General features: G+C 39.4%; 1 protein-coding gene across 4 annotated transcripts in view; it reads right to left on the bottom strand.

Moving 5' to 3' along the window:
• Nucleotides 1-24,425, bottom strand: part of chd7 (chromodomain helicase DNA binding protein 7) — a 106,996-nt gene extending 82,571 nt beyond the window's left edge. For 2 of the 4 annotated variants that reach the window (XM_088343425.1, XM_088343673.1), the window contains exons 1-2: nt 24,105-24,425; nt 12,436-12,532 (exon numbers count right to left, since the gene is read on the bottom strand). The gene's annotated coding sequence lies outside the window, so the exon portion shown is untranslated. Of the gene's footprint in view, nt 1-12,435; nt 12,533-22,966; nt 23,019-24,104 lie in introns of those variants that run through there. The other 2 variants (XM_088343503.1, XM_088343586.1) reach the window with 2 other exon arrangements.
• Nucleotides 24,426-27,030: the final 2,605 nt, after the last annotated feature.

Below are 27,030 nucleotides of genomic sequence, written 5' to 3'. Positions count from 1 at the left end.
GACTTTGGACCACCCTGCAACTGTCCAGTGCTTCTTCTCCATAGCCCAAGTCAGACGCTTCTTCCGTTGTCTTGAGTTCAGAAGTGGCTTGACCATGGGAATACGGCTATTGTAGCCCATTTCCCGGACACGTCTGAACTGTGGCTTTTGATACCTGGACTCCAGCTTCAGCCCACTGTCTTTGAAGCTCCCCCAAATTCTGGAAGCGGCTCTTCTTCACAATTTTGTTAGGGCTGCGGTCATCTCTCTTGGTTGTGCAGCGTTTCCGGCCACATTTTTCCCTTCCAACAGACTTTTTGTGGATATGCTTTGAAACTGCACTCTGTGAACAGCCTGCTCTTTGAGAAATTTCTTTTTGTGTCTTACCCTCCTGATGGAGGGTATCAATGATGGTCCTCTGGACAGCAGTCAGATCAGCAGTCTTCCCCATACTTGTGATTTAGTTTACTGAACCAAGCTGAGTGTTTTTAAGGCTCAGGAAACCCTCGCAAGGTGTTTCGAGTTAATTAGATGATTCAGGTGATTAGTTGAATAGCCTACTTGTATACTTTTTCATGATATTCTAATATTTTGAGATAGGATTTTTTAGTTTTCTTAAGCTGTAAGCCAAATTCAGCAATATTGAAATAATAAAAGGCTTGAAACAGTTCAGTTGATGTGTAATGAATCCAGAATGTATGACATTTTTGTTTTTTTAATTGCATTACAGAAAATAAAGAACTTTATCACAACATTCTAATTTTCCGAGACAGTCCTGTATGCCATTATAAAGGCAGAACATATCGCTGTTTTTCGTGATCCAAGATCGAATTTACTTGATGGGCTGCATAAGCGTGGTTAGCATTGGCAGCTAGTTTCTACGTCAGCAGCAAGCTCCATTGAAATTTCCGTTGTTTTGCGCCTTTTGTTTTAAGTTAATTAAAGTCATGCAAGTGGTATTGACATTTTTTTGTAAAAAAAAATCAAAAAAAATCAGTGAGCTATTCATGCATCTTTGTACGAGTTTCTGCTAAGCCTCATTTCATTTTCCGCACTGTTGGTTTTTAGATAGCAAAAGATGAGTTGTTATTTCAAATTCTAATTTAAGGTTTCAGAGAGCTGTAAGTTTTATTTGAATTTATAATAAATATTCTTTGTTTCTTTTAGCATAATTAAAAAATTCTGACACCCTTTTTAAAGCGTTTAAAGCAAATGAATATTGGCTCCAAACATCGGTTATCGGCCTCATCTCAATACTAATAATCAGTATCGGCCTTGAAAACCCCATTATGTTCGATCCATAGTCTAAAATAGGAAAAACTAAAAATAAGCTAGAAACAGGAACATTCGGCCTCACCAAGGCCAAAGAGGTGCTTAACCTCCAACTGATTTCTGGCAGAGCTCAAACCTATGTGTGCATGGCATTGCAGCTCAGAAAAGACATTTAGGTGGATGGTCTGTGTCACATTACATGACAGAGCTCATCAAAAGATAAAGCCTTCAATAGACCACATCCATCACACTATCTGTGCATCACAATGGCATAAGTCAATGATCTATAATTTTCTCGATGCCTGAAACACACCAGCTTAGTGTCATACATTGAGAGCATGCAATATTCTCCATGATCAGAAGCCAAGTAGGCTGAAACCCTAATTTTAGTCTTGATAACACTAAATCATTTATAGGCTAGTCCCATGTCAATCAAAGTTACAGGGGTCTGATTCTATTTTACCATATTCAGGGATCAGAATGGAGATTTTCATTTTCAGCTGAAATAGCCAGGGTCCAGGGGCCGCAGGCCCCGGCCAGGTCCAGGGCGGAGCCCGGTGGGGGGCTCAGGAGGGCGAAGCCCCCCCCTGAAGCCAACAGCATTTATCTTATTTGCTATGTGAAAATTCCACTAGAATGAATTAAATCCAACAAAACAGAAACCATGTATTTTTTTTCAGTGGTTGACTGCTGCTAGTATTTGAAGTGGAAGGATTTGGAACGGCCAATAATGTTGAACCGGTGGTGTTACTGTTAGTTTCACTGCCGATTTTAAATGCGGATCCGAGTGCATAATTTGATCGCCGGCAAGCCATTTTTGCTTTGTGCTTGTTCATTTTAGCATGATCGATCAGTGCCACACAACCTCGCGTACCATAATTGATCAGATCGACACAGTATAGACACTTTGCTTTCCCTGGAACATCACACTTTGCGATGAACTGGCTCAAAGTTTCTGTAACTTCCTCGATCTTTGCGCCGATTTTAACGTTTACTGTGACAGTCTTCTCCAGCCATGACCACTTAAATTTATTCTTGATTCCTTTATCAATCTCGGAGACAAAAGCCTCGTCTTCTTTTCTTAGTATTTTCATATTTACTTTTTCAAACACTCATTTCACCGTTTGAAAAGACCGGAAAGAGCGCCATGTTCGAGAAAGCCAATGCTCTGAACAAAAGCTCCGCTGATTGGTTATCAGCGAACCTATCGACCAATGGTAGGAGTCGATTTTTCTCGCGATCTCTAACTGCTAACTTGGGGTAATGAAACAGTCACGTATCATACCTCACCCCCCCAAAATATTTTCTCATCGAATTTAGACGATTTACGGGAATGACCTTTGGGGTTCAAAAACAGCGGAAATCCGCGGATCCGCGGAAAATTCTGATCCCTGCATATTCTCAAAGCCATAGGAAGCACCATGTTAAAGTGTACACTCTGTAGCTGGTTCTATTTCTGTATTCAACCAGAACAGCTTCGCTAACAGGTCCATTTAACCCTTTACGTTTCGCCACCCCATCGGCCTGTTGAGGGGCAAATATTCACGTTCGATGACAGTACGCAACCATGGTCTCCTTACATCCGCGAGAGTATAGTGAATCCAACCGTGTAAAATGTTTAATCCAAAACACACGATAATGCCTACAAATAAAAAAAAAATTAGCCGAAAGGCTTCTGCATTCATGGACGTTTTTTGTTGTTAACTGTCTGTTTAGCCCCATAGTTCCCGTTTACACATAGACTAGCAAAATTATTTTCTATGGCCCGTTAACCTTACATGTGATTGTCATCTTTTTTGGCCAATTGCAGACTTTATGGTCCACAATCCCATTTACTCATACAAGCTTGTAATTGCTAAAAAGGACCTGCCTCTTTTACCGCCAGATAACTTTGGCCAATAGTGACCGATTCAAATGATGATTGACACACTGGTTAGCAAATGGAATTCGAAATAAATTGATATGAAGATGCCCCTATTATATTCAAATTAGACATAGAAACAAGTGTGCGCAATGAAACTAATGATTCATTTTACGCACCATTTTTATGTCCAAGAATGCACAGTCACTGATTGACTTCTGGAAAGGGAATTCAAATATTTACAACTCTTTCACAATGTATAAAAAATGGCCGAAGTAAAATACAATTTGGAAAGATTTGAGTATAGAAAACTGGTCATTTCCAAACGGCTACTGTTGGAAATGCCTAAAACCACCCTTGGAAAAATGTGTAAAATACAATGTTCAGTTTTCCAGAATGTGATCAAATTTGACAAACGACCGGGTAAGGCTTCAAGCTATTGTCCCACCACTTTTCCAGCTATGATGCCTATGTTACACACATCTGCAGGCATTTAATATCAGAAAATAATTCAGGCGAGAATAAAAACCTTTAATTTAATAAAAGGTTCGTTAGTTTAATAAAAACCACCCATTACTGTCTTCAGACGAAGATTACTCAAGGTTAATAGCACTTGCAGTCCATAGTCTTCAAATGGTTCAAGAACAGTATTCAATTTATTTTGGGTACTTTCTTAGATTGGTAATTAGGAGAATTTTACAGGACAGTTAAGGGGTTAATGTAGCTAATTAACAGCTGGTTCGTCTTTAGCCCTTGTGCTAAGCTGTTCACAGATTACAATGCAGGTTGGCTAAAAAGGCTAGGGGGGATTCAATGCAGGTTGTAGGCATTTATTATCAATTATACAATAGATTTTCAATAGATAAAAGTTTGATCGAATCCCGGCAGAAGAGCTAGCCCAAGCGTCGACAATCCATTCTTTTCATAAGTGCTGCAACATGGAATCAACAAAATCGATTAAAACCGATGATTAAAAGCATTGGCAACTAATTAGATCATCGATTCGTTGTATCACGTGATTTATGAGCCACCAAGAACGTTAAATCAATGCAAATTAAAGTGCACACCATTTCGTTGTGATGCTGGGAATTGTAGTAGTGCTTTGGTCTGGCAGATGGCACCAAGACAGTTTTTATGAAAAAGCCATGTTAATTTTTTTTTATATCATTTTATATTTTAACTACATTTTGAACATTGCATCATTTACAAACAAAAATGACATGAAAGTTAACTTTGTAGTGTTTGACAGTTTCATCATGAAACTAAGTTAACAATTTTCAAGGGAACAGACAGAAATACAGAGAAAATAAGTATAAAATAAAGTAAAAAAGAAAATAATAATAATGACATGGTTAACTCTACCCAAGGGGCAAATTCTTGAGCATATATTATTTTCATATTGGCAATGTTTATCATATTCCAAAATTGAATCCCCAAAAACAAATTTGTTGAAAACATTTTGAAAAGTGGCTTCGTTTTTGATTATTTTGATTTTTTTTAATAAAGGAAATCTATACAAATTGAAATGTATTGGTTTATCTTTTTTGTTTTGTATGATAGGTCAAAATTTAATATGATCTGTGGAGAAGGTGGGAGGAAAAGAGTATCTTACATACTTGTAGGTGTATAACATGCATTTTTAAATATCAGGTAATTGACAAACACTTCAATTTTTTTTGTTTTATATCATAGAATATTTTGTTTAGTGTACCATCGTCCATCTGTGCAAAACTTCAATATTTAAATAGGAGGGGAATTAGAAATCCGATTCATCAGAACAATATCGACCGATTCATCGAATAATGAAATTAATCGCTGCAGCCTTACTTTTCATTATAATCCACTGAAGGTTTCTGTACCACTGTAGTAATTGTGGAAAAATGACACATTTTCACTGAACTAAAGCACCAAGATGACTTACAAATTTCTAGTTACACTACAGTGTTAGTTCCGTGGACGCATTACATGTGATGTCACATATTCCCTTCTGCTTGATCAAAACTTGCTGTGTCCGCATAGGAGAAGGCAAAGTCACGGGAGATTGCATACATGTCGTATTTAATTAGAAATGTGATTGAAATCACAAAAACATCAGTTTTCACCCCAAAAAAAGTTGACTCAGCCAAGGCTCGAACCGGTGACTTTTAAGTCTGGGATATATAACCAATGCCAGATCAATTACACATGAAACAGAGACATTCAGTAAGTTTGTATTTTACTCATAGCAGAGACCAGGCTCAACTCAAAACCCAATGCTAGCGTGCAGCAAGCCAGACGCACTATTATTTCCTTTCGTGCACTAAAAGGCGAGCCCTTCAGTTTGATTGTAGTTTTGTATAATGACAATAAAGACAACTTTGTTTTGTGTTTTTATTTGTACATCTATAATGTTATTTTTGTTATAGTTGTATACTCTCGACCGGTAAGAGAAATTTCACAGATGTGACGCTACTTTGCAGATTTTCACTTTTCACCAGGCGTTCTGTTCCCCATTTACCGCAGTAACCGGGGATCACTGTATTTGGCATTGGCCGTGCTCGACGCAAAAACAAACAGTCTTGAACAAAAATGACGGGTGTAAACTTACATTTGGAAAGCATTATCACCATCAACTGTTGAGGAGTTTCATAGACCCGCAGTTACGATATTTTCCATAGCATTATTTCGCTTAAAGGCCTTCGACCCACGTTCAAAAGGTACGCAACCCACTTTTGGGTCCTTACCCACCAATTGAGAAACACCACTTTAGATTAGGCTAACATCACTTTGGTTAAGATGAATTAGTTTATACCTTTACAAACAAATATAGAACATCACACGGGAGATGCATCGCAGAGTGTTTTTTTATGCTCAAATGAGGGAAGGCTGGCCACTGTGCTAGAGGCTCGGATTTAAGATCCGGAAGAAGGAAAGAAAGGATGGAGGGCATTGGGGGTTATGCTCAAGAGAGCAGGACAAGAGGAGAAGGGGAGCAGAGAAAATATCCCCCCCTCCTTTTTTGGACACGTGGCTACTTCGTCAACGGATAGTACGCGTGCATTTTGGTGTGCAAGTCCAGGGTGGGGAGTAACAGGGCTAGCAGGAAAGGGATAGAGTTTATCTTATCTGTTCCCATACAATGAGGTAGGTAAAAACCCTGGGTAACTACGTCTGGTTCTACAGGCAGACATGCTTGAAAGTAGGTCAAGTGACATTTTCCTCTTGGGTTCTAAAAAAGCATGAACCGGACAGACACACTCAGATGCTGACCCACTTCAGGGAGTTCATATTTTTCCTCAATTTCATTATTACCGGTTTCAAATCGCCACTCCTTCGTGGTTTGTACACCTTTTCATGGCCAAATTCACCATCTTTTCAAGGACTTTTATAATTAATTTCCCAGTTTCTGCAGTAGCAATAAAATAAAAAAAATCACAGATGTATCTGCGACTTACATGTCATTGTTATTATCGCATGCGCCTTTATCAAAACAGATTATCTTTAGATATTGAGTAAATTGCGAATATATTTATTGTTGAGACATATCTTTCCCAATATAGGGAATTGTGGGAAATATGTATCTTACATTTAGTTTTTTTGTGTGGCCTATAACAAATGTCCATAATTGATTTGTAATACTTGCACAGATAAACATTTCATAGTGCCCAGTTCGGCTGTAACACGGACCTGTCCTCTCAGGTGCAACCTGTAGGGGTGATGGCACTTTATAGGACAATGCAGTGCAAACTAATGCTAGCTGCTGTTAATTGCGAAAGGAGAAATGAAATGGCAAAGCGATGCCACCAGAGAGGAGTGTCGGCGTCCTTTTAAAGCAGACTTGTTGAGAAACATACGGAAGTGCTTCATTATCAAAACAATAATGTAAACTATAAAGAACAATACCATTTAAAGGAGCCCCATGTCACCCATTATGAAACAATAAGGAACTAGTACTTTCAACAAAGATTAGTGGTCATCAACAAAAATCGATAATAAAAATAGTCGACAATTAATTCCATTGTCGATTATTGTCGCCAGACTCGTTTTCATCCAACTGAGTAAGGCATCTCCACATGAATATAATCTCTGCTGAGAGCCGCAAATGCACAATGACGCCTTTGTCTCAAGATCTAACATAAACATGGAGGAAACTGTTTGCAAAGTTTGCAAAGCAATTTTTACAGTACTGTAACCATTTTACATGGAAAACCCATCAACTTTATCGTCATGATTATTAGATTATGAGGGCGCATTGTGAGATTTGTTGTACGGTGATGTCTGCATATCATTGAATGCTTGATCACAAAGAAGAGTGGAGAAAATGGGTATGGTCTCAAGATTAGGGGTGTGTAAAAGAAAAAATTTGAAACGTAGCATACCAGAGTAAGGAACTTAACAAATAATCCACTATATAGCTTGCTGGTATGGCAACTCGTAACATCCAGTTAGAATTAAGTGTGAAACGGTGCATGGCTTACTTTAAAAGTAGTTAAACTGGCACCTTGGTTTCTGCTAAGGCAATATAACTGCAGTAATTCTCCGAATTATTTACAAATAACAGCAAATAAGGTAAAACCAAAACAGTTCATTTCTTAGAAAATCATAACATAAGTTCTGATTTACAACTTCCGACTGGCTAGTAAGACGACATGGATGGAAAAACATACAAAAATGAAATGATCATCAATCGTCTGAATTGCTTTTCCTCACTAGAGATTAAGATGTGCTTTAGGCTTAACCACATATCTAGTTACAGGTGGTAGTTATTTCCATCTATTGAGGACTGAAGCACCTGGTATAAAACAACCCCCCCCCCAAAAAAAAACACAACAGTTGCTTAGCCCACCAAAACGGAGCCATTTCCAGGAAAAAAAACTTATCACAACCAAAGACATCGATGTTATCACATGTAATGAAATGAAATGATCTGCATTTATATAGCGCTTTTCAAGTCAATGACTTCCCAAAGTGCTTTACAATGTGCTCCACATTTCCCAATAGCGGCCTTGCAGCCATCTAAGGCGCTAACCTGCTTATTGGGGGTATTAGGGGTTCAGTGTCTTACCCAAGGACACTTCGACATGTAACACAGGCGAGCCGGGATTCGAACTGGGATTCCTTGATCCCAAGACGAGCCCTCTACCTCCTGAGCTAGAAACTAATTCTACCTTAAGTTGTATGCATAAATCTGTTGCTGTCACACAAAGTGTATTTACTTTCAGCTTTAGGACACAGTTGTCTGATGTTTAACCTCTGGAATCAAACCGAAACGGGTCATTGCTCATTTTACTTTTTGTAAATTAATTTTCATTTTGATGTTTCCCTTTTTTTGAACACACATCAAACAAAGAGCAGGAGCGGGAGAGGGAGACAAAATACAAATAGACCAAAACAACATTGCAGTGTTGGGGATGATCTTCCCTGTAAAGTCATTCTTTAAAGTCCAGTAACCATTGTTCACAAGTGGTGTCCTAATTTTCCCAGTAGTCTATCCATTTTTCCCATTTGTCAATGAATTGGAACTCCTGTATTCATATTCGGAATGTGGTCCTCTCAATTACAAAAAATTCCTCCAACATGCACACCCACTGCTCCACAGTGGGGAGATCTTGTTTATGCCACAATCTTGCTAGCTGTCAGTAATTTTTTAATCAGGTACTCATCCTTTATCTATAATATTTCTTCTGTTAGACTGCCAAAATAGTTAAATATATCCAAGTTAAATATATCCAATATCCCAAGATTTTCTTTAGAACATACCATAATTTTCCCCAGAAATCTTGTATTTGTGAGCAAAGCCAAAATATATGCATGTAGTCAATGTCTACCTCTCCACCTGGTCTCCAACCTGGTTGTTGAACCTCGGGAAAACCTCTTAAATTGGGGTGTAATAAAAAATCTGATTACATACTTCTAGTTGAGATCCCTCAGAAATTTGGACCTAGTGGATGCACAAATATTCCACCACTTCTTCTGTTACTTTTAAATCCATCTCTCTTTTTATTTTATTGTAAAATTTAGAGATGAATGCACCCACAATACATGGCATCAAACATTCATACATGTTGGAAATTGCTTTAAAATATTTAACTTTATAGGTTCTTTCAAAAATATTGATGACCTGATGACTTGTCCCCAGTTTTATATATTTTTTTGTGATTGTAGTCTTTTAATTTAAAGTAACAAAAATAGACTCTTGCCTGTAACCCAAATATCCTTTTCAATTCCACAAAACTCTGCAGCTTGCCATTTTCAACCATCATCCATATTGCTGTAAAATTTCCCCAGTCGCTGGGTCCTTTATTCTATTCAGTTAGAGCCTGTTGTCTCCTTTTTGTTAGCAGCTCTAGATACCACTTCGTAGTATGTTTTTAAAATCTAGCATTTTTCCCCACTCCTTCCAGAAGAAAACCATTGACATTTTTTCTAACTTCCTTGATTTTTCCAAGTGTTTTGGAGTCCTAGGAATGTTGGTGTAATGTTCCAATCCTCTTGATTCCATAAGCCGTTTCTGGTAAGTTTCTAGTTTTATTTCATTTGCTTATGTAGTGTGTGAAATCAGTTTTCTTCTTATCAATGCCTTGAGGACATCCCATAAAATTGTTGGGTTAACCTTCCTATTGTCGTCTTTATATTTTAGTATGTGTAAAGTAGGCTACTTTTAATTGTGTATTTCTCAGACTCCTATGCTATGAAATCAACTTGTTTAACCTGTATTTCTATTTTCAATATGCATCACACACACACACACACACACACACACACACACGCACACACACGTTTCAGTCTAATTCCATTGTTTTTAATGTCTATCTATTGTATATAATGTAATATGTATGCGCGACTCCATCCATTCCTGCGCATGAGCGACCTTTCAATAAACCACGCCTACTGACCCGGATGTTGTCAATTCGGCCTGGGCGACCAAGCAAGATGGCGGCCAGGCCGGGCTCACTAGATTTGCGCAGTAGTTTTCATCTCATCTCATCTCATTAGCCACACCGCTTATCCTCAGTAGGGTCGCGGGGGTGCTGGAGCTCATCCCAGCCATCTCCGGGCAGTGGGCAGGGGACACCCTGAACTGGTTGCCAGCCAATTGCAGGGCACACGGGGACAGACAACTCATTCGCTCATTCACACCTAGGGACAATTTGGACCGGCCAATTCGTAAATAAATGTCTCACCCTGAATATTTTTGCCAGCAATGGAGTAATATTAATCTATAACTCTGCCAGTATGTCATCGTTTAGCTCTTCAACTTATTCATCATTAAGCCCCCACATAGTATTTTTAATTGTTTTATTGAGGTGAAGTTTCAGGTAAACTGCATTATGGTTTGCCACTTCTGCAACTGCAATTTTACGATCCCTTACCCTACGTAATTCCCTTTTAGACATCAGGAAATAATCAATCCTTTAATATACTGCAATAGCATCTGAGTAATGAGTATAATTATGATCTGATGGGTGTAACTTATTCCATACACCTAGCAACTCCACTATTTGCATCATGGTATTCATATATCTAATCTTCTGCTTATCATTTTTTTCTCAAGCTTGTAGTGTCTAGTTTATAATTTAGTACCAGATTAAAAGCCCCTCAACATATCAATATTCCTTCTGCTTCCAAAATCATTAAGTCAAATATTTTCTTATAAAATACATTACTTTCTGGGGGAGCGTTAACGCCGAATGATGGCATTAATTGGTTCTCTAAATTCACTTTTATCAGAATGAACCTTCCCTTCCCTCTTTGTCACTGACCTCATTAATAAGTTTAAAATTAACCATTATGTATCATTATCATTACACCCCTCCTGTTTCTTATACCAAGGGAGCTAAAGAATGAGTTCTTGTACCCCCGTTTACTGAATTTTAAATGATCCTGTTTTGACAATGAGTCCTTTAAAGAAAAATAACCTGTGTTCGTTCTCTCCTAAATTTGGCTAAGGCTTTGTCCTTTTTTCTTGTAATTTTCACCATTAATATTCATTGACACCACTGTGACATCATCATACTGCGTTGTTTCTATAACAATGAGATATGGACACCTTCAATGCAACCAAACAACCAAAAACAATTATAAAAAACATCTAAACAAAAACAAGGCCCCAATAAAACATTGCCCAAAGTTCCCATGGTCCTATGGGAGTGGGGGCTAACCTTCCAAAAGAGAAGGGCCCCCTTAAGCAATAAGGAATTGACCCCACTAGGGTCCCCTCATCTCACTAAGATACAACAATTTTTAATTTAAATTGTCTCGTTGTCAACCATTTACATTAAATGAGAAGGATAACATATTTTGGGGCAGGATTAGGGCCATAGTGATACGAATAAATGATTCAATAAAATGTGCCCCTCTTAGTGTAAGAATAAAAAAATCAATTCATAAACTAAAGAGGCTTTCTTCCATTCACCCCCTTCTATGATCAGTCTCCAACTAAAATATGGGCAAGGCGTGCCTTTACTGGTCCACCGCTCCCCCACACCCTGTGCCGCTCAAGTTACTGTGCGCCTGGTTCTGTACTAAATTCGCTCATTTCTCTTTTTAAACTTTGAATTTGTCAATCTGTTTGATATCCTGATGTCTAAAAACACTGTAAAGGCCTTTCCCAATTATAACTTTATTCTTTTTTGATATTGGACAAATGCTGAGATTTCAAAGGGTACCAGTTCCTTATTTTGACCATTATTACGCACATTGGTTTGTTGTTTTGCCAATTATAATATTGTCATGATCAGCCAATCATGCTGTTCTTAAGATTTCCACACCCCTAAGCGCTGATCTTTTTTTAATCCTTGAATTAACAAAAAGAGGTCTCAGGAAGGCATCAAAACAGGGGATGGAATTCTCTTATCAGAATGTTTCTCTCAGTTTTTCTTGCAAGTTTAAAATCCATTGACATTTTCTTTCCTTATTTTAAATGTCCGCTACGGTTTGAACTTGCACCTTTCACCCCAAAAATGGCTCCTGGTCTCACTCTAAAAGGAAGTTGTCTTTTGTCTTTTTTAGTCTCAAATAGTTCCAGAGAATCTTGGAAATTATATGACAACTAAACACAAATGCATGTTTTACCCCAGCTCATTTCATTGGTAAGAATACCTGAAAATGAATGCGAAAAAATTACCCAGACATTTTCCCAGCCTTAATAAGTAGAATTACGTACGCCATTAGTAATGGTACTCCTTTTTTTTCACCATGCCAATTTTGGAATGGTTGAGGGATTTTCTTTCTTTTCTGTCTCAAGATGTGTGATAACTGCAAAGTTGAGCATTGTGTCACTTGGTAGACAGGAGGAACCTAAACCTAAGCATGAGACACATAAAACAAGCGATATGTCTCACCTGTTTGTGGGTTTGGTCATGTGACATTCGCAAGCTGAGCCCTTGGGTACTGTGATGTCATTTTCAGCAGACAGCATGTGGCAATATAGATGACTCCCTGAGATGGATAAAACAGGCGGATTTTGCTGCTTAATACATCATAGAAACAATACTTATTTGTAAACATGTTTTTTTTGTTTAAGTTGTTTTTGGGGGGAAGGCCAAAAATACACAGATATTAATATATTTTTTAATAAATGTGCACAGCACCTCATCTTGATACGAGTAGAATTTTGTCTATACAATTTTCATTCATTCTTTCAAATGTTTTTTTGGTCACACATGTTCATTATTTAAAGCTTTACTCTGAGACATGCATCACCAACCATGCCTAAACAAAGCATGGAAAATGTTTTGCTTTGTTTTTGCGACAACTTGGTGAAAAAGTATGCCTGGCTTAGGGAAACTACCAATACCGGTTTTTCAGAGCGGATGCCAATATTTGGTATTAAGAGGAGGCCGTTACCATTTATATTCATTTGCTGTAAAAGCTTAAAAATCCATGATAATTTTAGATAAAACTTAAATAGCTCTTTGAAACCCTTAAGAGGAAAGAATTTAGAATTAACACAACTACCATGACTCGTATTTTGCTTAAACCAAAACCTAACTGTGAAGGATATTAGACTTAGGCTAAAATACATTAAAAGAAAAAGTTCAAGAGCAATGATAATCTCAACGCTGCACGCAACTTTGACACAAAATTGTCATTATTACCCGATTGAATTTTTTTTTTAAACAAAGATTTACCGCACTCCAAACTTTTCGTCAGGCAGATCCGGCAGATGTTGTTTTGGTCTCGCGGTTCAAGTTTTCATCTGCACGCCGATTTTGAGTTGTGTGGTGAAAAGTCAGTCTCTTTCTAGAAAAACGGCTTTTTTCGGCTCAACTCATTCAAGAGAGTCGGCTCACAAACGGCTCACTTGCTTTGATGCATTATATTACGAATTATTATGTTGTATAAAGAAGTTAAGAAAAAAAAGGAGAAAATGAAAAAGACAGGTTTGTGGTTATCCCTTTAATCGGTATATTACCAACAATAATTTGATGATTAAAACTGAGTGAATATATAGATTTTTATTATACATGTCACCGATTTACAATTTCAACCTCGATAACACTAAATTTTGGGGACCCGTAGATCTCTGTTGGGACCCATAGATTTTTGAGCATGCGAGTCCCCGGGACTCATCACTTTTCAGAGGTAAAATGAACACTGTTGTCCCTCCTGTTTTAGAGCCAGATTGACGAACTAGGTCTTAAGAGCTAATGTATCAGTCCCCACCAGAACTTGCATCCCTTAAACAAGTCAAGTACACTTTTTTACTAGAGGTCGCCCGCATATTGGCTCAAATGTTTGGGGATTTGACGGATATCTGTATTGGAATATTATTTAGCGAGTTATCAAGCACTACAGAGAGCAAAAGCTGGGCCGAACTTTTCTCTTTCCCTCCTGCATTCTGTCTCGGAAGCTACCCACTGCGTGCTTTTTGATTGGATAAGTGACCCTGGGCGCAGCCAATGAAGCAGGGAACCCACTCTGCACTGTCCCAGTCAGAGACTGCAGACTAGCGCGCGAGTTAGGGTTGTCACGAATATTTTTCACATTCGCATTAAGTGTCTTTTTTTCCAACCAAATTTGTGACTACTCTTGAATAAAATGTCGAGGAAACGTGCAGCGTCACACACATTGAAGCAGAAAACACAGATGTCTCACTACTCAGCATACTAAAACAATGTGTGGATATCATTAACCAAAATGAAATGCCAATACTTATATCTGTCTAATTGCAAAATATCTATGCCAATAATTGGCCTGCCAAATAATCAGTCGACTTTTATGTTTTGGGCTCGGTCTTGCAAATCAAGTTCACCGGTCTCTGGCTGAGTCGCCCGGCAGGAATGGGTAGTGTCGGGTCGGCCAAAAAGGCTAGCTGGGATTCAATGCAGGTTTTAGGCATTTCTTGTAAAAAAATAAAAGAATAGATTTTGAATAGATAAGTTTGGTAGAGTGGCTTCTGTTCCAACTTGCCTTTGATGTGAATCATGCTTTTTTTCCGTTAAACTGTACCGAGTGTGGGACGGGACTACGAGAGCTTAAACCAGATACTTCTCTAGGTTGGACAGTATTGGAATTACATTTACCAAAGGACTAAGTGCTCCGTTTCACGAGAGACAAAATGACACATCCTTAAACGGAACGCTCAGTGTACGGCAAAGTAAAAAACAAAAAACAAAACGAAAACCTGATAATACAACATTGGCGCGGATTATCAATACTCAGTCTAGTATTTGCCGATTAAATTTCAACTGATTTTTTTTTGTGCGGTGCCCAAATAAATTTCATTAAATAAACTTGATTCATTCATTCATTTAAAACCCTATGAATTTTCACAACAAATTCAAAACGATATGCAAAACCATTCATAGTAGGTCGCTTGCTTGATGTGCTAGCTTTTGCTTGTTGGTGACTGTGTGTGTGGGAGAGCAAGATACCTATCATTTCAGTTAAATGAAAGAATAAAGTTTTTTTGGGCACAACACCAAACAAAAAAAAAAACAAAAAACAGTACCAACCACAGATTACCAAAAGGGAACAGCAAACCATTTTCACCCAACACACAAAAAGAATATCAGCTGAACAAAACAATACTATCAATCATGTGCCCAAAGAGAGAAGGCTTAAGCAGTGTTTAATTGTGCTTTATTAAAAAAGCTTAACACAATGGTGTTAATAAGTTTAAGAATGAGCATTAAGTTTTACTATCTTGGCAAAGTCTGTGTGATTATTGTGTCCTTGTTAATTGTGCCATAGCAATACTCGAACGAGAAGTTCTTATCTAGTTAGAAAACGACAAACAATGACAAGCTTCATGATGAGAGACATCATGCACACCACAACAATCAGCTGTCATCACTGAGACCATCCTCAACATGATCCTCATTGACATTGCTCACATTTTTGCATTGCGATGCAAAGTTCTCAAAGAAGGAAGAGTGAGTGAGCAAGGGTGAGTGGTTACTTTTTGCTTGTTAATGTTGAAAATCATGTTACTTGGTTTTAAATTTGCATTTATTTCGTGTTCCAAAGGTCTTGTTACTTCAAACAAAAAAAATACCTTATACCAGTGTTTACCATTGATAGGCATTTTTGTTTCTTGTTTAGTTATTTGACAAACACTTGGAATGTAAATGTTAATAATAATAATAATAATTTCCTTGTATTGTCACTCTGTGTAACAATGTACACAGAACGAAATGTCGATTGCACCTGACCCGTTGTAGCGAGCCGATGCAGCCGCAGCCAACAGAGGGCGCCGCCGACCACTTTTTAAGTCTTAGGAATGACTCGGCCGGGGCGCGAACCACCGACCTCCCAGTCTCAAAGCGGGCGCCTTACCATCTAGGCTACTGAGCTGGTACATGTCACTGGGTTTTCAGCTTTGATTTCTCGTCCCAAAAGCTTGTGTACTGTATTTTCCGCACTATAGGGCGCACCCCCAAAAAATAGTTTTTGGTCCTATATCTTCCATAGATAAGGCGCACCGGATTATAAGGCGCTACAATGGGAACGTCGACAAAACAGTCAGATGATTCAGTCAAACTGATTACCCCCTTAACATTCCCAAAGCTTGCAAAGAAGCATATACGTGTCGTAGACACGTGCGGATGCGGTGTCCGTACGATGTCACTTAAATGCGTCATTTCAAATATCATTCGGAAGGTTGAAGTCTTGGGATTCAAGAAATGCCAAACATTTCTATGTTTCTATTTTCTTTTTCGCTCACAACTTTACTGTGCATATGACAATAAACACTTGGAATTGAGTTTAATTCACTCAACTCATCACAGCAACATCAGGCAAGCAAACAAGATACTGGGAAAATATAAAGCCGCATAACTCACCTAAGTTCTCACGTTCAATAATGATACGCAATCATGGTCTTCTTACAACCGTGAGTGAAGTAAATCCAGGAGAGTAGAATATTTACAAATACAGACTAATGAAACATGTTTCTTTATGGCGTACTTTAGCAAGCTTGCTACGCCATTGCTAAACTCGGCCGATTGCAGGGTTTGTTTTGGCCATCTAGCCAATCCGAGGCTCCGAATAACTTCAGCCAATAGCGATCGATTTAACGAATGATTGACACATCTTTTTCGGCCAATTGCAGGGTTTGTTTTGGCCCTCTAGCCAATCCGAGGCTCCGAATAACTTCAGCCAATAGCGATCGATTAACGGATGATTGACACATTGGTTAGCGAATGAAACGCCGGTATATAAATCCCAGCATACACCGCGGACTTGCTACGCCATTGCTAAACTCGGCCGATTGCAGGGTTTGTTTTGGCAATCTAGCCAATCCGAGGCTCCGAATAACTTCAGCCAATAGTGATCGATTCAAATGATGATTGACACATTGGTTAGCCAATGAAACGCCGGTATATAAATCCCAGCATACACCGCGGACTACTCCACGTTCGGGGTAAAATCGAGTCGGCGGCTGTTGAGTAAGTTGCGAGACCTTGCGAATTTAATATTGAGCCATATATAAGCCGCACTGGGTTATAAGGCGCATGGTCAGCTTTTAAAAAAAATTAAGACTTTTAGGTGCGCCTTATAGTGCGGAAAATACGGTACCTTAAAACAACAAAGATGTCTTTTTTTGCAATTTCAAAAAGGATGTATATTTGCAGGTGTATAAACATCCATTTGTATGCTTTTTGTTTGTCAGATTATTTAATAGTTTAATAATGCAGAATATTCTGTTCTTCACCATTTTCTTATTTGTCCACAAAATTTGCATATTAGAAGAAAGAGGAAATTAATAATGCGTTTATCTGATTAATCTAAAAAAATAATCGTCGAATAAATCGTTTCTTAAAATAATCGTTAGTTACAGCCCGAACACACTGACACAACCCAGCCTGCGGGTATACAATCCCGATTCCGAATGATTAACTTGATTTGAGGGACTCCGCCCAAAGTAAACCCGAAGCTTTACTTTGGCGCCGAAATGCATGCCTCGGCTGAACTACGCAGCTTCGGGTTTACTTCAGGCTCAGTCCCACGGATCAAGTGTGCGCTTCGAAATGCAGCGCCAAAATGAACGGTTCGGCGTCTAAGTGCATATTTCAGGGAAGTGCAGTGAAATGAAACTGAACAATATCACGGAAAAGAAAATCATGTTCTGCAGATTACAAGATACAAATAGTGGAATATTCGTCCGAAAAGCAGAAAGTTTGCAAAGCTTGTAAGCTATCGACGAGAAGCGGAAATGACGTCTGACATAAAGGATGTAGAAGTGTAAAGCGGAAGCAGTGATTCTTCTACAGCGACAGAGATAATAAAAACGTCGTTGGATTTAGTGATTTGGAGTTAAACTGACAGTTTGGTAAGCAGGATCTTAATGATGCAGTTATCTGATTAATATAAATTCGGTGCCTAACTGCAGCACTGAACTGTGTTAAGATAAAATACTTTTACTTAGAAGAATATTACTCAAGTATAGGTAAAAAGCAGTCATCTAAATAATTACTTGAGCAGAAGTAAGTGCATGATATATAAACCCTTCACAAAGGAAAAAAAAACAGCAAGAGTCGACCGGCCTGACTTAAAGGATTGGCAATTTATACCAGGCCCAAGATTTTACCTCTAGTTCACACTGCAGGGAAATCACTTTTTTTTGCACTGACGCGACCTATATCCGATCTGTTTAAGTTCCCCCGAGCGGCACATATCTAAAGTTTTCATACCACACCCAGGCCACATTCATATGTGGTCCTTAATCCAATATAGGGCTGCACGATTTGGGTGAACAAAACGAATTGTGATTTTTCAGACCAGTACTGCAATGTCTGTTTTTTTTTTTTAAAGTTAATTGTCCGTGCTATTTTGTTCCTTGGACAAAGATGTCAAAACCCCGAACAACAAGTTCTCAAAGATGACGACTGAAGCTGAAAAAATTGTAGGAAAACACTGCAAGAAGATAAAGCCGTGGGTTACAATCAAAATTCTTCGACAGTGCGAAACGATGCGAGTACTAAAAAAGCAAAGATAACAGCCCTATTGGAAAAAGTTGAGGGAAGCAAAGGAGAAATGGACCAAAGACCGATGCTCGGAGTACCACAACAGTTTAAACATTCCAAAGAAAGTCGGCAGAATTCAAAATGAGCCAGGAAATAAATAAATTGAAGAAAAACAGGTCATGAATGGATGGACAGAACACTGCTCTCAACTCTACAACCACAGGACACAGGGAGACCCTGAGGTCCTTAGGAATTCCAGTCCAGGGAAAAGCGATTACTTCCCCATCTTCAGATAAGTAGAGACAGCAATTAACTCGCTGAAAACGGAAAGTCTCCAGGAATCGACAATATCCCAACAGAACTCATACGAAATCCTGGTGAGCAATATATAGACATCTTAAAGATTTGCAGAAAGGTCTGACAAACAGAAAAGAGGCCAGCTGCATGGCCAAACAAGAACAGGCAAGTTTAAGGGAGGGAAGGAGAACCACAGAACAGATTTTTAATTTACGTATCATATTTGAAGTTTCAACAACACGGGAGAAAACTCAAACACGTTTTTGTTCATTTCAAGAAGGTTCTTCACAAAGTATGGCAAGCAGTTTTATGAGCCACCAATGTGAAAGTACAACATGAGCCAGAAACTAGTTCAGACCATTGAACAACTGTATGCCAGTGCTAACAGTGTGGTACTTATCAATAGTACCATTAGAGTGTGGTTTCAAACCACAGTCTGTGTGAGGCTATGCAACATTTTCCAGGAGACCTTAGTTCTTGAAAAATATGAAGGTACAATCAGCATTGGAGGACACAACATCACTAAACTCCGTTTTGTTGGTGATATTGCCAGCAGACGAACAGGAACTCAGAGATCTGGTCATTTACCTGGACAAAGCGTCAAGCCAGGATGGGATGAAATCAGCATAGAAAAAAACAAAAGTAATGACCAACAATCCCCAAAGTATCACCACAAACTTCACCATCAACCGCAGAGAGCTAAAACCAGTCACACATTGAAATACAGTATCTTGGAGTGGTCATATCAGAAGAGGGGTCAGAACTAGAATTCGTGGCCAGGATAACTCAAATCACAGCCACACTTAAACCAATCTGGAGGGACAAGAACATAACAGTGAAGTCAAAGATCAGACTCATGCAAGCGCTAGAGTTCCACCTTCCTCTATGCTTGCAACACATGGGCTCTCACAGCAAAACTGGAAAAGAAAATCCAAGCCATGGAGATGCGATGCTACAAGAAACTTCCTAGGCATCAGCTACTTACCCCATGTGACAAACGCAACTGTGACCAACACAGTAAGAGGGCACATTGGACAGAAGTTTAAGTGGTATGGTAACGTCACAACATCATCAGGCCTGACCTAGATCGTTCTCCAGGACACAGTCCAAGGGGGCAGGAGGAGAGGAAGACCAGAAAAGAACTGGACCGACAACATTAAGGAATGGACTGGTGCCAATTTTGCAATGACCAAAGAACAGACCAGAGACAGTCAGCAGTGGAAAAGGCTGTCCAGAGTTGCATCCTCATTGGTTCCTCAACGACCCAGGTGTTTAAGGGATCCGTGAACTTATTCATAGTGAGCATTGTTTTCCATAGAGTTTTGTAAGATCCCAGAAGGTGAACAGTCTAGGGAAGAGGTATATAAAATGCAGCCCAGCAGGATGATCGTTTAACGTCCCACAACGTAATATAAAAGTTTAAAGGGAGTATTGTATTATATATTGCCCCCTAGTGGCAGAGTACTTGATAAAAAAGAACGATATTGATTTAAAAAAAGAATCAAAATACGCGAACTACGCTATGAGTCCTCTTAGTTTGTATTCTTCCTTGCACGAATTTTGGTTGCACTACACAAAATAGTATGATCTAATGGTCAAATAATACACATTGGACAATTTATTGTTAGTATGCTCAAGAAAATTATGGATTGATTTATACTTTTTTACATTTACTTATAGCTACCTTAATTCTCAATGTTTTCAAGTCTTATTTTGTGGAATGTTTTTAATCAGAAATTTCCTTGTGGGAGACCTGATTTGGCTCAGTTTCACACAGAATCTAGCTCCCGAGCAGTGCTAGGAATTGAATGGAAAGAACTACTACAAGGCTGTGGAGTATTTCCAATGCTATGTTGTTCACATTTTGTTTTGTCTTTATTTTTTATCTAGCGGATTTCATCATCTTTAAGCGTATCCAGTTCTTTATTTAAAAATTACCCGAGTTTGAAAAACGCTATAAATGTTGGGGGTGCTTTGACAACCCCCCAAACAAGCTGGTTTTTCCCATGGGTAAAACTTCACTGTTGATAGAAAAATAATGCCATGGGGATATCATCATTTGACTACTAATTCGGCGGAATTGTTCATTGCCACAGGCTAAGGACCGTAAAATAAAGCTTGCAATTTGAAATGGGTTTCAATCAAACTGCGTTTAGTTTTGGGGCATCTTGTTCCAGACTGATCGCGATGTTTCTGTGATGAGTAGATTTTGAAATGTACATATATTGAATCCCAAGAGTTTTCCCAAAAATATGTGGCATGGAGTATATCAGTGACTGAAGACATCATGAATACGCGGCTTTTTTAATCAACAGTCAGCAGGCCGTCGGAACGTTAATGGATTGAAATAGTCGTTAGTTGCAGCCCGAATAAACACAGATTTACACGCATAGCCTGTGTGTTATGTGGGGGGCTGCTCTGTATGCTCCCCTATACAAATATCAGAGGAGCTCTGTCCGCCCCCACCTCGGCTCAGCAGATCACCTTTCTGTTATGCTAATTCCTGCATACAAGACCCTGCTGACCAGAGAAAAACCTACAGTGAAGCAGGTGAGGGTGTGGACTGTGGGGGCAATAGAGGCACTACAGGACTGCTCTGAATGCACAGACATGTTTAAATCAGCTGCCACTTAGAACAACAAAATAAACATAGATGAGTACGCCATGTCTGTGTCAGCCTACATCAGTAAATGCGCAGAGGACGTCAGCAACACCAAAACCATCTGCACCCGTGCCAATCAGAAGCCAAACATCATTAAGGACCCCTCTCACCCCCATCATGGACTGTTCACTCTTCTAGCCTCTGGGAAGAGGTGCTGCAGTGTGTAGTGCAGGACCACCGGGTTCAGCAACAGCTTTGTCCCCCTGGCCATTAGACTGTTAAATGGTCAATCACACACATAGTGAGCCTACACAGCTGCTAACCTGTACATCTGTTTATTTTGTGCACTACTGGCAGTTTTCTTATACCTGGCCACTCCTGTGCACATCTGTTCTCCTCTGCACTATCGTACTCCAGTGTTAGTTATTGTATAGTGACTTGTTTACCTGACTGCCCATTTTGCACATCTGCTCCTCTTGCACTCTTTGCACTACTGTCTAATACTATACATAGCTATAATTATGTAGTTTATTAGTACTTCAATACTCCAACTCAATACAACATTTTATTTATATCTGTACATTCAAGGAAACTGCGGGTCAGATGTATCGACATTTCATTCTGTATACACGTGTACAAGAATTACAATAAAGTATATCTGAATCTGAATGTCTGATAACCTGACGCTTGCCTCAGAGCATTTGTTCATAATTTAAGGTTTCTCAGTGTAAATATTGCCAGCTGTTTTACCAAAGCAACTTTGATGAGGAAAAAAAACAATCGCCACAGGAGAAAGTTCTGTCTTAAACCAAGTTTTTTCCCACTCTAGAGAAGCACAATAATTCCCGAAGAAACAAGAGGAATTGCAGTTGGAAAGGGTCTCCATTCAAACCACAAGAAAGGGCAACTGGGTGGGGGTGCAGAGTGACATAGAGACGGAGGGAGAGAGAAGGCCATGGTAGTGAACATCTGTTGTGTGTGTGTGGTCGGGGCCTCTTATCTCTCCCTCTGTGGCCCGCTGAACACGACGAGCTGCCATCTTGGCTCACAGACACAAGGTTAGTGGGGGTAGATGCACAATCAGACGAGCAGCGAAAAAAAAAACAACCACCACGCGGTACATTCACCAGCACTTCATCGGGCAACGAAAACGATTTCAAGGCGATACATTTTCAAGAAGAAAACCGTTGAGTATTATTTAATTGAGCAGAGGCAAAGTTACGCGAGCGCCGGAGTGACCATTACGAAAGTTACGTGATTAGCGCAAAACATGGCACGAACGCACAAGCAGAACACAAAAGAACACACTTCCGCAAACAATGTGGAGAAAAAAAATATGCCAAACTCAAACAATGTAACAATTTACACCGACGTCAAAGGCGCGTTGGGGTGTCGGCAGGTGTTTAAGAGCTTCGGTGAACTCGAGTAACAAGTGTGGTAACCGTAGTAAATCAAAAAATTGGACAACGAGTGAAATACAACACCATGAAAGTAGTTGGCTGTAAATGCAATAAAACAAAAGTAATGGAGTTTCGACGGATATACTTGAATTGCTTAACTCACTCAAAAGTACGCACGAAAGCGAGTTAACTTGCCCATGAGCGAAGCATCCTCCGATAACCGCCCGGCGCAGGTTAGAAACTAGCTGGTGGCTAATACACAATGAAGATGATGGCTGGCTAACGCGCTACGTTGAACTTCTGTGTCCTAGCACTGGGCTAACCTCCAGCGGCTAGCGTGGCTAATTAGCCTATCAGTGGCGTTTCGCATGTCGATCTCAAAGGGTGAAACAAGCGCAGTTTGTGGGTTGCTTCAAGTAAACACGAACGTTTACTCCGCACTTCGGCGACAAACAACACGGAATCGTAGTTTCCCCCACGATTCAAGTCGGTTTTAGGAGTAAAACGTGTCATAAAACACGGTGCCCGACACTGTTAATAAAGATGACCGCCTGGCCTCACAATTCCCTTCTGTCCCTCCCGTCCAATAAAACAGAATCCTTAACGGGAATCCCTACAAACACCGACAGAAAATGGATGCCAACTTTACTTGTGTGGAACTATATCCAACGTGTTCATACAAGGCAATTCGGCGCATTTCTTCCATGTTTTTTCCTCAGGAGGCTCCCGGGGTGATTGGCTCATTCAGTCGGCCAGTGACTCACCTCTACGCTCGAGCCACCTCGTGTCTTCCAAAAGCCCAACACAATTAGCTAACTATGCTAACGCGCACACTTTACTACATACTTAAGTGCGTTTTTCTCAACGTGAAAACTAGAAAACAGAGAGAAAAAAACCTGGGATTTGCCAGGTTCGCCGTCCCGTCCCGTGAAAAAAAGCTTTCCACTTTCCAAGTAACTATCAGAAAGTGGCTCGGACGCGCGTGTGTGCGCGATTAGAGGGTGCCAAAGCTAAACTTGCTATTGTTAGCATGTTGGCATGGCTCATACTTAGACCTTCAATGACTTTTAGAGGATTAAAAAACGAGATACTACAATCGCCGTTCGAATGAGACGATTTCCTGCGCTTTATCCCGCGATTAAAACGATGTCTGCGAGTGCGATTGCGTTCAAAAGTACCGAAAACTTGGCATTCGCTGAAACAAACGCTTCTAATTCACTGCGATGGCGTTAATTACTACACCAAATGCTGTCGATGGGGCAACACATTTCGAATGAAGTGTGAATTTGAAATAGTCTTACCTCACAAGCTTGGTCACATCAGTTTTATTCTTTCTTTAAATCAAATCCACTCCTCGTTAGTAGTTGGTAGTAGTATCTCCGTTTGCTCGGGAAAAAAATCACCGTGGTCCTTTCTGGTTTTCGATAAACAGGAAAGGGGGGGTGGGAGTTTTATTTGAATGTTTATCATGAAATATATCTCCGGTGGATTTCGCATCTGTGACCTCGTCGGTCGACAAGCGCGCGTCCCGCTTTTCTCCTTTTGTTAATTTCACCCAAATGGAGTTTAATCCGATCGAACCCTCGCGTTTTCGAATCCTCCCCTCCAGACACTCGCTCACCTTCCTCGACCGGGGGGAGCGCGCTCCCGTGGACCTCTCGTACTGATAAATAGGCGGCGTGCGCGATCACTGACCGAGTCGGGCCTGAATGACGTTTTAAAGGTATTCCCAAACACAATTTGGCACAGAATGTGTAGTGGTCCTCCTCACAATTATGCAAATATGTTGAAAAAATATTCCATGTGCCGGAGGCCTCGGGAAATCTAGTCTCAAAAGTTGACTGATCTGGCCTGTTTGCTATATAGTTGTCACATCGTTGAAGGAACACAACACTTTGAAAACAGAGAATCCCGTTAACACAACAGACAGCGATTGTAGCGAAATGCGATCCCATACTGCCTATTTCCACTTGGAGAATTTGGAACTTCGCTTACCCGGTCTTAGACTACTTTTAGGGAAGCGATTGTGGGTTTTTGGTTTGTATTTTTCCTCACGTGTATTATGGTTGATATAATTTTGTCCAGCTGGATCCGGGGGCTTTCCGGGGTTTTTTCGCTCCCGGTTGGGGGTCGTTGGCTGCCCAAAGTGTGTTGTTTAATCGGCTAGACTGGCATCAGTGTCTCTTGGTTTATTCCCTGCCGGATTTGCGTTTATTGACAGCTGTGGGAAAAAAAGATGTCCCTCAAATGACCAAAAAGACAGACCGAAACGACCCCAAAAATGTTACAATTTGAAGAATGTAAGTCAAGTCAAGTCACATGATTTATTTATATAGCCCTTAATCACAAACATGTCTCAAAGGACTGCACAGGATTACAATGACACAATTACCTGATCTTAAACCAACATGCGGGCAAGGAACAACTCAAAACCTCAGCATGAGGAAAAAGAGAAACCTTGAAAAGGGACCTCACAAGTGGTAATCCCCCTTTCTGGATGACCAGGGTGAATTACATTTAGCATTACAATACACAAACATAATAAACACTAGGTAACATGTCGAAAATTTGTCCGGAAAGTGCATAACAGCAACAACGCCCCCAGCCTGTAAACTAGTCCAGAAAATCAATGACGGCCACGACGCAGCTTCCCATCTCTGCCAGCTAGTCCATGCAGGAATTGACATGCTTCAGGTCAAACGCTGGCCTACAGAAAAGTATGGAAAATAACTGAAAATGTACACAAGCTAGTGAAAAGTGTGAAAAGGTATTGAAACAGAACTAAAGCACCGAAAAGCATAAAAAAGTGCTGAAAACTATGTAGAAGCACTCGAAAGTAATAAAAAGATCTCATTACTAGGGTTTGAAAATGGATTGAAAAAAAACTGAAAATGACCAAAAAGCGACCAAAAAACAACAAAAGTAGACAAAAACACCCTAAAAACAAACCCAAGAATGAAAATCGACCCGAAAATGACCCCAAAAAACCTGACTGAAAAATGACCAAAAATTGACAGCAAAACTCCTCCAAAACGACCATAACCATGTTATACATTAACATAATAACAATAATAATAATAAAAACAAAGGAACAAACTTTAACAGGGCGGCCTGTTTGAGACTCCTGGCTTACGGGGACATTATTAAAAAATAATATTGTGGGCGGTCTTCAACACTATTTTACTTGAGTTTTTTTAGGGTAATAACATCAACTTATTAGTTAATGTTTAGGGATGTTGTCTGCTCGAGGATTTTTGTTTTAAAAAACTCAGTTAATACGTATATTTTATGTTAGTAATGTCGGTATTTTTTGTACAGACCTTTGAGACTTCTTGTGATGAAGGGCTAAAAAATTAACATGACTTGACTTAATTTTAAGTATATTGAATAAGAAGAACAAAGCAACATTGAAAAAGACTGCAGCCATTTCATTCGCCATCGCCAAGTGAACTGTGGGTTCCATAATGTGAGAATGAAGGCAGCGTCAAGACAATGTGTGCCAAGAGATTTTGTAGAATTTCTGCAGTGTCGTCTCTGTATCAGAGAAGTTTGCAATATGAATTATCATTAGACATTTGACTCTTAAAACACACTTCTTTGCTTATTTTTAAATATGTGTGCCATCAGGTATTTGGAAACAACAGTGTTTTGATTTACAAAACACCACTTTCTCATGACTATTGTTTTATGAAAATACAGGTTTTATGGTTAATGGTTTGTGATGTGAAAAGTACCTGAAAAAGCGTTGCCAAACTGAAAGACATAAGACCTCCAAATACTAATGGTTTAATTGTTAATTGAATCGTTAATAATATATGTTTTGCCCTCTTAACAAAATAACTTGATTGCTCTACGACTACGGAAATTGTAGGACAATATGAACCAAACTGACTAATTTACAAAAAGTAAAAATGCATAAAAATGAGACGCTCCCTGTTGGTTTAGGGTAGGGGTAGGCAGCCCAAATTTTCAAAAACCCATAAATGTCTGGAGCCACAAAAAAAAAATAAAAAAATAAAAGGCTTTTATAAACCCGTTTTCAGGTTAAAAGAAAAAAGGGATTTATAAGTAAGTCGTTTCATATTTATTGTAAAGAAAACAACCACACCCAAAAATATATACTGTATGTATATTTCCCTCCCCTAACCAGGGAGCCACTAGGGCAACGCTAAAGAGTCAGTTTGCTGCAGTTTGCTGCCCACCAGTTTAGGGTGACAGGTTACGGAA

This window comes from Urocampus carinirostris, chromosome 1 (assembly GCF_059441175.1).
Source record: "Urocampus carinirostris isolate Australia breed hairy pipefish chromosome 1, RoL_Ucar_1.0, whole genome shotgun sequence".
Classification (NCBI taxonomy): Eukaryota; Metazoa; Chordata; class Actinopteri; order Syngnathiformes; family Syngnathidae; genus Urocampus; species Urocampus carinirostris.
This window is presented reverse-complemented; position numbering and strand designations above follow the sequence as displayed.